The sequence below is a fragment of the Podarcis tiliguerta genome (assembly GCF_965153285.1).
Source record: "Podarcis tiliguerta genome assembly, chromosome: 3".
In the NCBI taxonomy this organism is placed as follows: Eukaryota; Metazoa; Chordata; class Lepidosauria; order Squamata; family Lacertidae; genus Podarcis; species Podarcis tiliguerta.
Genome location: NC_139536.1, coordinates 74,994,927 through 75,007,427, shown reverse-complemented (window position 1 = coordinate 75,007,427; position 12,501 = coordinate 74,994,927). Strand labels below are relative to the sequence as shown.

The 12,501-nt window shown below is 42.1% G+C and overlaps 1 long non-coding RNA gene across 1 annotated transcript; it reads left to right on the top strand.

Annotated features, from left to right (window-relative positions):
* The first annotated feature begins 4,361 nt into the window (after window positions 1-4,361).
* LOC310675134 lies at window positions 4,362-12,098 on the top strand. The gene is made up of 3 exons (XR_014509973.1): window positions 4,362-4,496; window positions 7,856-7,906; window positions 11,968-12,098. It is a non-coding gene; the product is annotated as an uncharacterized lncRNA (long non-coding RNA).
* The last annotated feature ends 403 nt before the right edge of the window (window positions 12,099-12,501 follow it).

Sequence of the window (12,501 nt, the reverse complement as noted above, 5' to 3'; positions counted from 1 at the left end):
CTCTGAAGTCTCTCAGCCTCACTCACCTCACAGAGTGTTTGTTGTAGGGGAGGAAGGGAAAGGAGATTGTTAGCCGCTTTGAGACTCCTTAGGGTAGTGATAAAGCGGAATATCAAATCCAAACTCTTCTAATAGTCTGGTGCAGTATAAGGCAGTTCCTGTTTCCCTAAAGAAATAAGATCTCTATCACTTTCTTTTTTTAAAAGATAATTTTTATTTGATTTTGCAAGTGTAGAGTTATAACGAAACCAAATCAATATCCTCATTTAGAGATTTTCAACTGCATATTGTTTCGTAGACCATATTTTATATCTGTCCATATTGTCCATAATAATTGTTACATGACAAGTGTTATTAAAATCCTGCCAATGTTTTCATCTGCTTACAATAAATGGTAATTTCCCCCCATTCTTTCTTAAAGTTTTTGTTGTCTTGGTTTCTGAGCTTTCCAATCAGTTTTGCCATTTCAGTGTAGTCCATCAACTTGGTTTGCCATTCCTCTCTGGACGGGACCTTGTCTTCTTTCCATCTCCACCTCTTTTGATGGGACTTGGCCATGTTTCCCTCAAGCATCTGGTTGGCCAGTGTGAGGAGAGGATGCTGGACTAGATGGGCTATCAGCCTGATCTCTTTCTATGTCCTCATAAATATGATACTTTACACACACATACCCCCCAAAAAGTTGATGAGCTTAACATGACTAGGATTCACCCAGACTCCAAACTTCAAGTTGTGTCAATTTTGCAACTCAATGAAAACACTACATGCTCAGCAGTTTGTAAGAATGTCTTAAAGTGTAGTTTTCATCTATCCTGTTCTCTGTTCACAGTTTCACATGACTTCCTAGTGTGAAATTGACAACAAATGGCATCAAGCTGATGGCTACAGGCAAGGAAATTGTAAAAGGCACAAATATGTTCCCTCAGCTTAAAACTATATTTAGTGCTCTGTTTGCAGCTTGCTGGGGGGGGGGGGTGGAAGGGTTATTTCAAGCTCACTCTTCTCATTATTAAATTACTGCTTATACACAAAGTCTGTGCTGGAATTTACATAAAATTATCTCTTTCTCTGTTGTCCTCCAATGGTTAAGATGGCGCATGCTAGGTCTTTCTGGTTTGGTTTGGTTTTCCAAATGAATTGACCCATTTTTTACTGTTTAATAATGACTTAATGCACCAGGCTGTCTGCTTCCTGATTCCTCAAAGAAACAAAAGATGAGATTTTACTACTACTATTACTACTACTACTACTACTAATAATAATAATAATAATAATAATATGTACCCCACCAATCTAGCTGGGTTTCCCCAGCCACTACTCTGGGTGGCTTACAGAGCTTATTAAAAAATTGTAAAACATCAGACATAAAAAATTTCCTGATACAAAATCTGAGAGCAAGCCAGAAATCAACATGTAAACTAAGTAATGGTACAAAGAGACAAGCGTGAAGCCAAGTTATATAACAGCTGTACCTTTGTCAAGAATAATTAGTCTCTTTGGAATCCTAGAGTTAAAACAAATGGGAAAAGATAAGCACGGAATCTTGATCCAATTGGCATCAGTGAACAAAATAATAATTAAAAGAAATCTTTGTAAACAAAAAGGTCCATCTAGTTTGCACTGTCTCTGGGCATGAAAAGTATTGCTAAGCTCCCCACAATTCCCTGAGCAGTATATGCCGAGGTTCTATTTCCTTGGCATGAGGTCACAGGAGGCTTGTGGGGGGGGGGTGTTTTAAATATAGGGTTATATTCAAATAACTCTGGCTCAGAGTAGACCTATTGAAATTAATCAACCTGTTAGTCATGTCCATTAACTTCAATAAGTCTACTTTGAGTAGCCTTAAATGCCACCCATGTAATTTATTGGCAAATACGTACAGGTTGAATATAGGCAAAGATATAGTTTAACTCCAAAAGATGCCCCAAATCAACTGCTCCTTCATCAGGTTTCTAAGTGTGGTGGCGAGTCCCAAATGATCATTACATTCCAGAGCTCTCGGCTTCTGTCTCTCAATGTGTGTGTCTCCATAGCTACCAGTCTTGTGTGTTCTTTCACACAAAAATGTTAACACCTCTAGCTAGGGGAGAAGAGCAGAAATAAATACATGTCCTCCTTTGCCATACAGGCAAATTGCTTCCGTCTATTTAATTTATTTGATAACATATTGCCTTTAACTTACAGAACAAGGGGGGCAGTTCACAGATTTTAACAACCCTGTTTACTTAACAAAAGAATCTGGTATGATCATTTTAGCAGCTCCATTAACATGTGACCCCAAAAATTTGGACCCCTCCCTAACTGATGCCAAAGTTTAGTGCTAGTTTAGTGCTGTTTTGTGCTGTGAACCCTGCATGTCATTCTGCTGCCCCTTCCCCATGAACTGACTAGCTGACACTCAAAAATGGGGTTTCTGGTACAAAATGGCTAGCACTAAACTTTGGCATCCGTTCAGGGGTGAGGATTTGACATTTTGGGGTCAGGTGTTAATGGAGTTCATTTCAGCGCTACCCTTTATTCTGCAGAAACCAGGTATGGAGATATAGAATGAGACAAATGAGACATTCGGTCAAAGTCATTTTCAGAGCCTGTTTAGAACGTTCCTGATTAATATAGGGTCAGGGAACTGCTGCAGGAAGCAGCAGGTATTTTGGGCTGTTACCGTGCATCACAAATAGAGTGGGCCCCACATGAATTCTCTGTTCATGATTCTCTCTAATTGTTCACCCTGCATGATCTGGAACCTGTCTGACGGCGCCAGGTGCTAAGAGCAATTATAAGCTCATAAAACATCTGGCACTGGTATGTGAAAGATTCTTCAGCTTTATTTTATCCTTCAGTTTGCCTAATCAGATTAGATTTAAACACCATTCATTGCCTCTCAAACATCCCCAAATTTTACCAGATGCAGCCCATCTTTGATTTTACATTTTAAAGTAATCCAGTGTAAATGAAACAGACATCTGATCTAAAATGTGCACGCGCCTATCTGATGCCTTATTTTCCCAGGTAATGTCTTTGCTCTGTCTTCTGAACCCCCCCCCCCCGCCTCTATCTATCTCTCTCTCTTACCATATTGTTGACATTATTGCATTTTCCAATTGGTTTTATTTATTTATATACTACCCTTCCTCACAAGACCTCAGGACAGTTCACAGAATAAAATACAAGGTAAACACACAAGTAAATAATTAAAATAAAAACAACAAAGCACTACCCCCCCTTCTGACAGCCACAATTCTGGATTCCCCCGTCAACTGATGCCAATTTTTTGTGCTAGTTCTGTTCTGTTTTGAGCTGTGAACCCCACATTTTGTGCTGCTGCCCCCCCCCCCAAGCAAGCAATTGACTTAGCAAATCGGGGTCACGAGTTAATGCCAAAAAATGCAACCTTGTCCAATTGACTCCAAACAAGTGCCAAAGCTTTGTGCTAGTTTTGTGTCATTTTGTGCCACAGACCCTGCTTTCTATGCCACCCCCCAAACTGAGTAATTGACACTCAACCCGGGGGCCATAGGGACACCCTCAAACCCAACCTTGTGCGATTGTCTCCAAACTGGTGCCATAGAGGCGTGCTGTTTTGTGTCATAAACACTGCCTTCTGAACAGCCCCCCAAAATGAGCAACCAACACTCAAACTGGAGTAACAAGAAAAGGGGCAAAAACCTGAAGGAGCTTGGGAAGCTCAGGCAGGGAATCCTTGGTGCAGTGGGTAGGTTGGTATACTAGTGGGAATCTTGTACTGCCCCTATTGCCCAACTTCCAGAATGGCTACTGTGGCCAATGTGGCTATTGTGGCTATTGTGACAGGGCCAATGTGTCTCATGTGCCCATTGTGTCCATTGTTTTGATTGTGTCCATTGTGGTCAGGACATTGTGTCCATTGTTTTGATTGTGTCCAGCCCATTTTGACCACACTGGCCATGCCATTGTGGCCATTGTGGTCAAGCCATTGTGGCAATTATGGTCATTGTGGCCATTGAGTCCATTGTGTCCAGGCCATTGTGTACATTGTAGGCACTGTGTCCATTGTGTCCATCATGGTCAGGTCATTGTATCCGTGGTTTCCATTGTGTCCATTGTGGCCAGGCCATTATTTCCATTATGTTGATTGCAGCGAGACCATTGTGTCATTTTTTTCCCATTGTTTCCAATGTGGCCAGGCCATTGTGGCCATTGTTTCCATTGTGTCCATTGTGGTCATTGTAGCAAGGCCATTGTGGCCACTGTGACAAGGCCATTTTCTTCATTGTGGCCACTGGGTGAGGCCATTGTTTCTATAGTGGCCAGGCCATTGTGTCAATTGTTGCAGTGCAATTGTGGTGAGGTCATTGTGTCAATTGTTGCCAGGGTATTGCGGCCATGCCAATGTGGCCATGCCAATGTGGCTGTTGCAGTCAGGCCATTGTAGGCCATCTCCAGGCCATTGTGGCCAGGCCACAATGAGATTTATGTAGATGAATTGGATTGAGCTCTGGGGGCCTGTTTACCCAAAGGTAAGTCTCACGGATTTCAATGAGACTTCTAAGTTTTATTAATACCCTGTAATCTCAGGAACAAAGTACTTGTCGGAATCTTTTAGCTAATATTGCTAGGTGGAAATGTACTGAAGGAAAGACTTGTGGGAGACCCTGCTGCTGTACAGCAAAGTAAAATATCCTTCTAAGTCTCAGAAAGAGTTAAAATGTCCAGCCTGCTTTGCTGTGTACCATCTCAGCCAATGTGCAACCCTAATAATAACATGCTTAACAACACACACACTTTGAAGTTGAGAATTTGAACATTGTGAACTTAGCCTCTTTCCTTCTATCCCACAAAGAATCTAGTGTCCCATTTTTAAAAAAACCTTTTTACTTAACAGTTCCTCTGTATTTTAACTTTTTTTCCTCCATGGTCAAAGAAATTGTATGAACAACTACCTAGTTTACTAGTTCAAAACAAAATATTCTAAAACACTGCTTGGATGCTCTGTGAAATAATCAGCATTTTGCAAAGCTCTTTATGCAGTGTGAAATCCATCCACGAACTAATTAGCTAGCACTTTTGCAAAGTGCATTACAAAGCGATTTGCTTTTATCTAGCATGGTCAGTTCTTGCAGCAGTCAATGTTTTGCAGAAACTGCACTGGAAGACCAAAACCAAATACTTTGCAAGATTTCAGGTACTTTGCAAATTAATTACGAATAACTATGCAGGCAGATCTTGCCCAAGAAGGCTAGCTTAGCAGATGCAAACAGTGCAGAATACTTATTTCTGCTTCATCCTCTAAACACACAGCAGTGCATAGCATCTTGATAGTTTGGCTTGTGGTTTTACATATAAATGGGCCATTTGTTAAATTCATTTGTAAACCTCCTTCTTAGGTCTGGGATGATAACATCCCTTTAAAAGGCTTTAAAAAGCCTGATGCATCCCACAAATATAATAGAAATAACTCCATGTATATCCTTGGCTCCCCAAAGCCTGCCAAGTTAAGGCATCAAAGAGCATCTTAAGAAGGAGTTCAAAATCTCATAGGATCAAACCCAGAGAAGCTCATTGCTTCTGAACCTCCTCCAATTTTAGCTATATATGCATCAAATCCTCCCAGCCTCACCAACAGTCCCACAGTTAATTTGCTGTAAGGCTAGCTCCTTATCACAGCAGGGGGGTTATGGTCAAGTCATGAATACCAGAGAATCGGGAGATTAAAATAGAACTGCTGCCAGGCTGCTAACTAGTGCTTGAAATGATGCTGTCAGAAGAATCTATGAGAGATTTACTTCCAAGAAATGTGTGGCTGCTGATGAGCCTATTTATGAAATAAGTTTGAAATTCTCATGGCCTACTTTTTTAAAAATTGCATTGCTTACTTCCAAACCCTCTTTACAGACTCAGCAGCTAGCTAGCCTCGGCGCACGGCTTTCATGCTTTGTGCAGTTTATAAGTGGGGGAACCATTATTTTCCTATCCTGTTTATTTCTATTTCAGCATCTAATCCATCTTTCAATCCCGTAGAGCCTCTGTGCAGAAACGCTGCTGTTGGGGAAATGGTGTCTTTTGTAAACCATGTAAAGTCATCCACGTTCTATGAATAGCTAACAAAAACCTCACTGTGCTTGCTGTATCCCCATGCCTATCAGCAGGGCGGTCTTTAGCATATGTGGCACCAGGGTGCAAAAAACGCACCCAACGCACCCAATGTGCAGGCCACCAAAGTTGTTGAGCTTTTTGGGGAGGCATGCAACTCTCTCCCATGCCGCTGTGGGTGGAGGGAGGAGAGCAATCCCTGCAGAGGTTTGGGAGGGAGCGCGCCTCGCGTGAGCAGCGTGCATGCGCTGGGTGGGCCTCTGGACAGCCTGCCAATCCCAGGTGTGTAGGAGGGCGGAGCCGCCCGGCTGCCTCAGCGCCTGCAGCAAAAAAGCCTGCGGTGCTCCAACGGGTTCTGCTCCACTTGGCAGCGGCTGGCCTGGCTCTTCAATCCCCGGACTCCAAATCTCAGTCTGGGCCTCTTGGCCTGGCGCCCCTGAGAGCCCGCACCCCTAGCCGGCCCCGTCTATCAGCATGGCCTTTCCCATCTTTGGGCTATGCTGGAGTGTGATTTACAAAACAACCCTAATCTCCAGATTCACTGGCTTGCGAAACAAGGTAGAGGTCTCCCTATGCCAACAGCATAGATGAGTACATCTTGGTGGATCTGCCGCTGGTGGTCATGTTTTTCACTAGGATTGGCTAGGATTAGCCTGGGGCATTCCAGGGATGGAGCAAAGGCAGCTTTGCATCCACTTGATACAGAGCTCCTTCATACCACTGGAGGGCCCCAGGAACAGATGCATGATCTGCTAATAAACGTTTCCCAGGTGTACAACTTGACAAAATCTGCTGGGCCAAAATAAGGCAAAAAACGTCATTTTCACATTTTGCCTAGGGCAGGGAAAGGCAGCAAGGTTTCATCAGTGCAAACAATACACCAGTTCACTCTCTCTCTCTCTCTCTCTCATATTCCACTTCAGATTGCTCCTTGTTGTTGCCGGGAGTTTTTTATCTGTATCTCATAAGAGCTGTTCACATAGTCATAAAATCACAGCAACTTGTGTGGTACTGCTATGTCACATTTTGTTTAGGCCAAGCATGTGCTATATTATAAAGTACATAGAAGTGATGTAGAGGGCTGACTCTAGGTTTTTATTGGGGGAGGAATGTCCCATGAACAAGAGGGTTTCACTTGTATCTAATCTTTCTCACAACCATCACCCGCTTGCTTTCCAAATCTCTCTGGAATCAATTCCCACTGCCACTCAAAGGGAAAGGGGAGCCATCACTTTTGAAAAATGGCTATGTAGCGCAAGCCAGTGCTCCAAGTTGGGCAGAACAGCCACTGGCTTAGGCCCGGCTCATGTCTTTTTCAAGGAAAACCGTTCCTACTTTGTCTGTTTGCCACTTCCTTTTGGCGACAATTGTGCACATATTTCTTTCCATTGCACCCAGTTAAATTTACTGGTCAGTGATTGGCTGGAATTTTCAGAGTTCACAAAAATACACATTTGAACTGCAAATTTGCTAGCCTGAAGAGCTTGCCTGACTAAAAAGTACGTGCCTGAGTTTAAAAGAAGCAACTTTTTATTATTATTACAGTTCAGGTTACGCCATCCTTTGGAATAAAATATGGGGGTGAATGAAAAACAGAAATGAAATTGACAGACACCTATTAACTGAAGCTCCAGGCTATTCAATTACTTGGAGAGCTGATTATTAAGGTTTGCTCTGTCCTTGCACATTGTTAAAAGCAAAAAAAATAATAAAAAAATGATGTAGACCGATGTGCAGTGAAGCAATCACATTCTAATGATGTTTTCTCCAATATTTTGCTTCTTAGCTAGTTTAAGAGGCACCATCTTATATTTCAGAGGTATCAAGTTATTAAGAGGTTAGTGACACATTATTATTTTTAAAATAGCTCTGGCATGGTCTCAGTGAAGCAGAGATTGAGTTTTAGCACAAGCTGAAGCAGTAAAAAGAATTATCAACATAGAGACGAAGGAGCAGACACATAAGAAGTACTGCTCAGCACCACCAGGATACTTTAGGCTTATAGGCTTGGATTAATGCTGTGCCAAAAAAGTCTCCCTTTAAAAAAAAAAGTTCTCCATCAATTGATGAGAAAATAAATTGCATTTTAAAATTATTGAATTAGAAAGAAATGTTTGGAGAAATTCTCATAGGTGGGGTGCAGGGTTTTCTTTGTATGTACCACATTTTGGGGGTGTCCTTCTGCTCATTCTTCAAATCATGTCTCTGGTGTTCTGCAATCTAGAGCCTTCCTGGGTGTTTACAGAAAACCCTATGATATTAGCTCATAGCTCCTCCAAAAGAGCATTCATTCATCCTGATATGCTTGCACAGGACTTGCATGTTGGTTAGACTGGTCAGTCTGTATTACATATTCACTCTGATTTATTTCTGGAGCAGTTATATGATAGGATGAGCATTCATCCTGTTTTGCTTGCAGTAAATTTCCCCTGCAAATCATTCATTCATCTCACAGTTTTCAATGCATTTCCTGGTCACCCTCCAAACCAGAAAAAGTCTGGGGCTTTTTTAAGTGGATTTGATGCATACGGGTGATAGAGCACTTTAACTATGCTATGCAACCTAAAGTTCCAGTGTGTGCCCAAATCCCTCTTGCAAAACACTGGCAGTCTGGAGGCAACCTCTGTAGTCAGTCTCCGTGGTTTCCCATGCATCAAAGCTCAAGGGAAGATGTCATGAGCTCATTTCTCCCATCGGGCTTTTTCAGATCAGCATGCTCAGGTGGCTATTGGGACTGCAGATTACTAGGACACTGTTTAATGAAAAGAAAACAAACACACACTGCCCACGAGCAATTATTGTTTATTTATTAAATACGGTATATTAGTTGTTTTTTGCCATAGCAACTCAAAGCAATCCACAATATTTTCAGCAAAAAAACACATACATACATTAAAACCAGCATTTTAAAAAAGAATATAAAATTATCATTCACAAAAAAGTAGGCTAAAATATCCCACCCATGCAAAATGGCTATAGATAATTAAAAACCAAAGCCCTGATGGAAAAGGAATGTTTCATGTCTAGCATCTAAAGATAAGTAATGATGATGCCAAATGTGCCTTCCTTGGCAGAGCATTCCACAAGTGGGGTGCCACCACTGAAAAGACCTGTTCTCGGGTTGCTACTTTCCAGATCTCCTGTGGAGAAAGCACATGAAGAAGAGCCTCATATGATGATCATAGGGTCCAGGTCAGTTCTTATGAAGAGAGACAGTCCTTGAGGTATTAGTGTCCTGGCCAACATCTACAATTGTTAAAAAAAGAAGTCATGGGTCAAACTTCTCCAGATCAAGCATCAAGTTTGGCCCCAGTTTTTAGACAAACTAACCTTTCTAATTCTTATTGTCAATCTCTTATTCTTATAAGTAACTAAGTAGATTCACAAGGATATGAAAAGTAGGAATTTGATTTGATTTGTCCAAATAATTGAATAGGTCAAAATTTTAAACCAGGTATTCCAACTATAACTCACCCTTGCTGCGTTCAAGAACCAATACCAGTGTGGTGTAGTGGTTAAGAGTGGTAGTCTCGTAATCTGGGGAACCGGGTTCGCGTCTCCGCTCCTCCACATGCAGCTGCTGGGTGACCTTGGGCCAGTCACACTTCTTTGAAGTCTCTCAGCCCCACTCACCTCACAGAGTGTTTGTTGTGGGGGAGGAAGGGAAAGGAGAATGTTAGCCGCTTTGAGACTCCTTAAAGGGAGTGAAAGGCGGGATATCAAATCCAAACTCTTCTTCAAATCCAATACATATGCTAAGGTAGTTTAAGAGATTAATGCTACAAACAAAAGGCACACACTACAGATCAGGCTTCCCCAGGCTGATGCCTCTTGATATTGTTGGACTACAACCACCATCTGTCTTGCTCATTGGCCATGTTGACTGCGGCTGATGGGAACTGTACTCTGAAATATCTGGAGGGCACCTGGTTAGGGAAGGTTGATCTATACCCCATGTTTTTTGGCCATGACATTTGTGCTTGGTTGGAATCACGTCAGCTAAGAACAGATTGTCCCAAACCTTTTACATCTTGAGCAAGTTTCTAGCCTTCACTCTGCTTCCTAATTATCTCAGAACAGCATATTACAGTTTGAGAGGTTCTAGCTGAATCGTTGGTATTTACAAAATGTTATGCAGCCGCTCAGCATTGCTGGTGATGGGGCCAGCAACTGTATCTCTCTGTGCATTTTTCAGACGTGTGAGCTATGTCTACATTAGACACTATTACCTTTTAATGGTGCACTATTATCTCTGCAGTGGAATGGAGACTGAGATTAATGAGCCAGAGGAAACAGGGGAAGTATAGTGGATTAAACTAGGGAGTATAGTCAATTTGAGTTAATGGGTAACTACATGAGCGTAGATATGGTACTTTGCTAGAACAAAAAATCACTATGAACTATTAGCCCAGGTCTGTGAAACCTGTGGCCCATCAAGCAGAACATAGAATTTTTCTACATACAGTGACTCAGCAAACTTCCTTTTGTTACTGCCTGACCAGGACCATAAGAAATTTATCATTGTTGTTATTATATTTAGTCAATTCATATCTTTCCCTTCCTCCCAAAACACATAGGATAGCTGACACAGCAGTGATAAAACTTTCTAAAAAGAAACAACTAAAAACAGTTTTAAAACATTTCTTAAAAAACTTTAAGAACACTTACTGAACTAGTGATCTGAGGGTTGCCAGGAACAGCATGCTTCAGCCATCAAATGCCCAGGTGTTGTTTCAAACCATGACAGAGTTCAAACCATAATATACAGCATTACATTGGTACAGTGCGTGATGATCACATGTTTGTCTTGAAACCCCTCTCAAAAGTACTGTTTGAAGCAAGTAGGGGAGGATACAAAAAAGCACTTTGAGACACCCTCTGCAGTGCTGTTTCTGCAAAAATTGGACAATGGGAAGCGCTTCTCAAAAGCACTGTTTGAAGCAGCTCATGCACTTCTCTGGCAAGCTGGTGGGCTGAGGTAGGGGGCAGCATGGGCCGACTGCTCTCCCCTATCCCACTCTGCCACTCCCAGGAAAATTGCATGGCGGGGAGGAGCCTTTTGCAATTCTTCCCTCTTCCAAGTCACTGCGGAATCAAAAAGGTCCCCACTCGATCTAGTTCAGTACTGTCTGTGTCAACTGGCAGAGTTTTACCTTTTTTTAAAAAAAAATAGTTATATTTTTTATTGTTTTAATGTTGTATATTAATGGTTTGCTTGTGAGCCACCTAGGGAACTCCTGTTATCAAACAGCTCTGTTAACACAAGGGGAAATTCAAGGCAGCACTAAGGAGATTGTTCTGTCAGCTCAAGCATTTCTGCTTGCCCCTTTCCTCTCCAATGTGTTTTTCTGCACATTCTCCCAAACCTCTAGAGCAGATTTGGCAGAGAGACAGGTGGAGGAGAGAGGGAGGGCATTCCCCACTGATTAGTGGGAATATTCTGCTAATGGAACTGGGTAGTTGAATCTGGCTCATAGTAAGTAAGCAAATAAAAAATGTCATTTAGTCAAACTTTTAGAAATTTGATTTGAAGCCGATGCTTTTAAAAACCTCCTTGATATCAGTGAATAAATATCAGGAACATCACAACATAAGCAATCCCGGGCATTTCTGACTCAATCACAGATTTCACATCTATAATACAGAAGCAGTGCTATTAACTTTTTCAGTAATGCTAGCAGCCTCAAATATTCTATAAATGAACCTCACGTTCATTGCAGTAGTGTTCACTAGAAAATTGTTAAGTGTCAATGTGAGTACAGGAATTTTTTTTATTATGTGTCATAAAATGCAGTGCTGTTTGGAATGAGCACTTTATTTGAAAATGTAGGCTCACTGGCATGGCTTCATGTATGCAACATGCATTTATCAGTTTTTCCTTCTCTTTCTTTGCCTCAGACACACTTGGACCGGGAACCTCGCTTTCACAAATAGGTCTCTACTTGCTTTACTTACCTCAGGGCTGGCCCACCCATGAGGCAGACTGAGGCAGCTGCTTCAGGTAGCAGAATCCACTCTGCAAATGTGCCCCCCAAGCCACCACTGATGGAAAAGTGGCTACAACAGCTTTCAGGTTCTGGGTAGAATGTGTAAGAGCCCCATGAGATTGTGCAGGGCTCCTGCAAGACCTCACTGAAATCCAGAAAACCGCAACCACACAAACCCAGTAAGCATGGCTTTGGCAGGAGTGATGGGGGGGGGGGCTGGCAGCATGCATGGAAGGCAGCACCTTCCAGTTTCACCTCAGGTGGTGAAACAAAACAGGCTGCCCCTGACTTACCTAAACAAAACTGCCAACCAATCCTTCCCTCCTAAATCATCTGCTCTTCTCTCACTCGCTGCCTACCTTCGGTGAAATATTAAATTAAGAAGATAAGAAGAGTCCTGGTCAAAGGCCCACCTAGTCCAGCATCCTGATCTAACAGTAGCTAA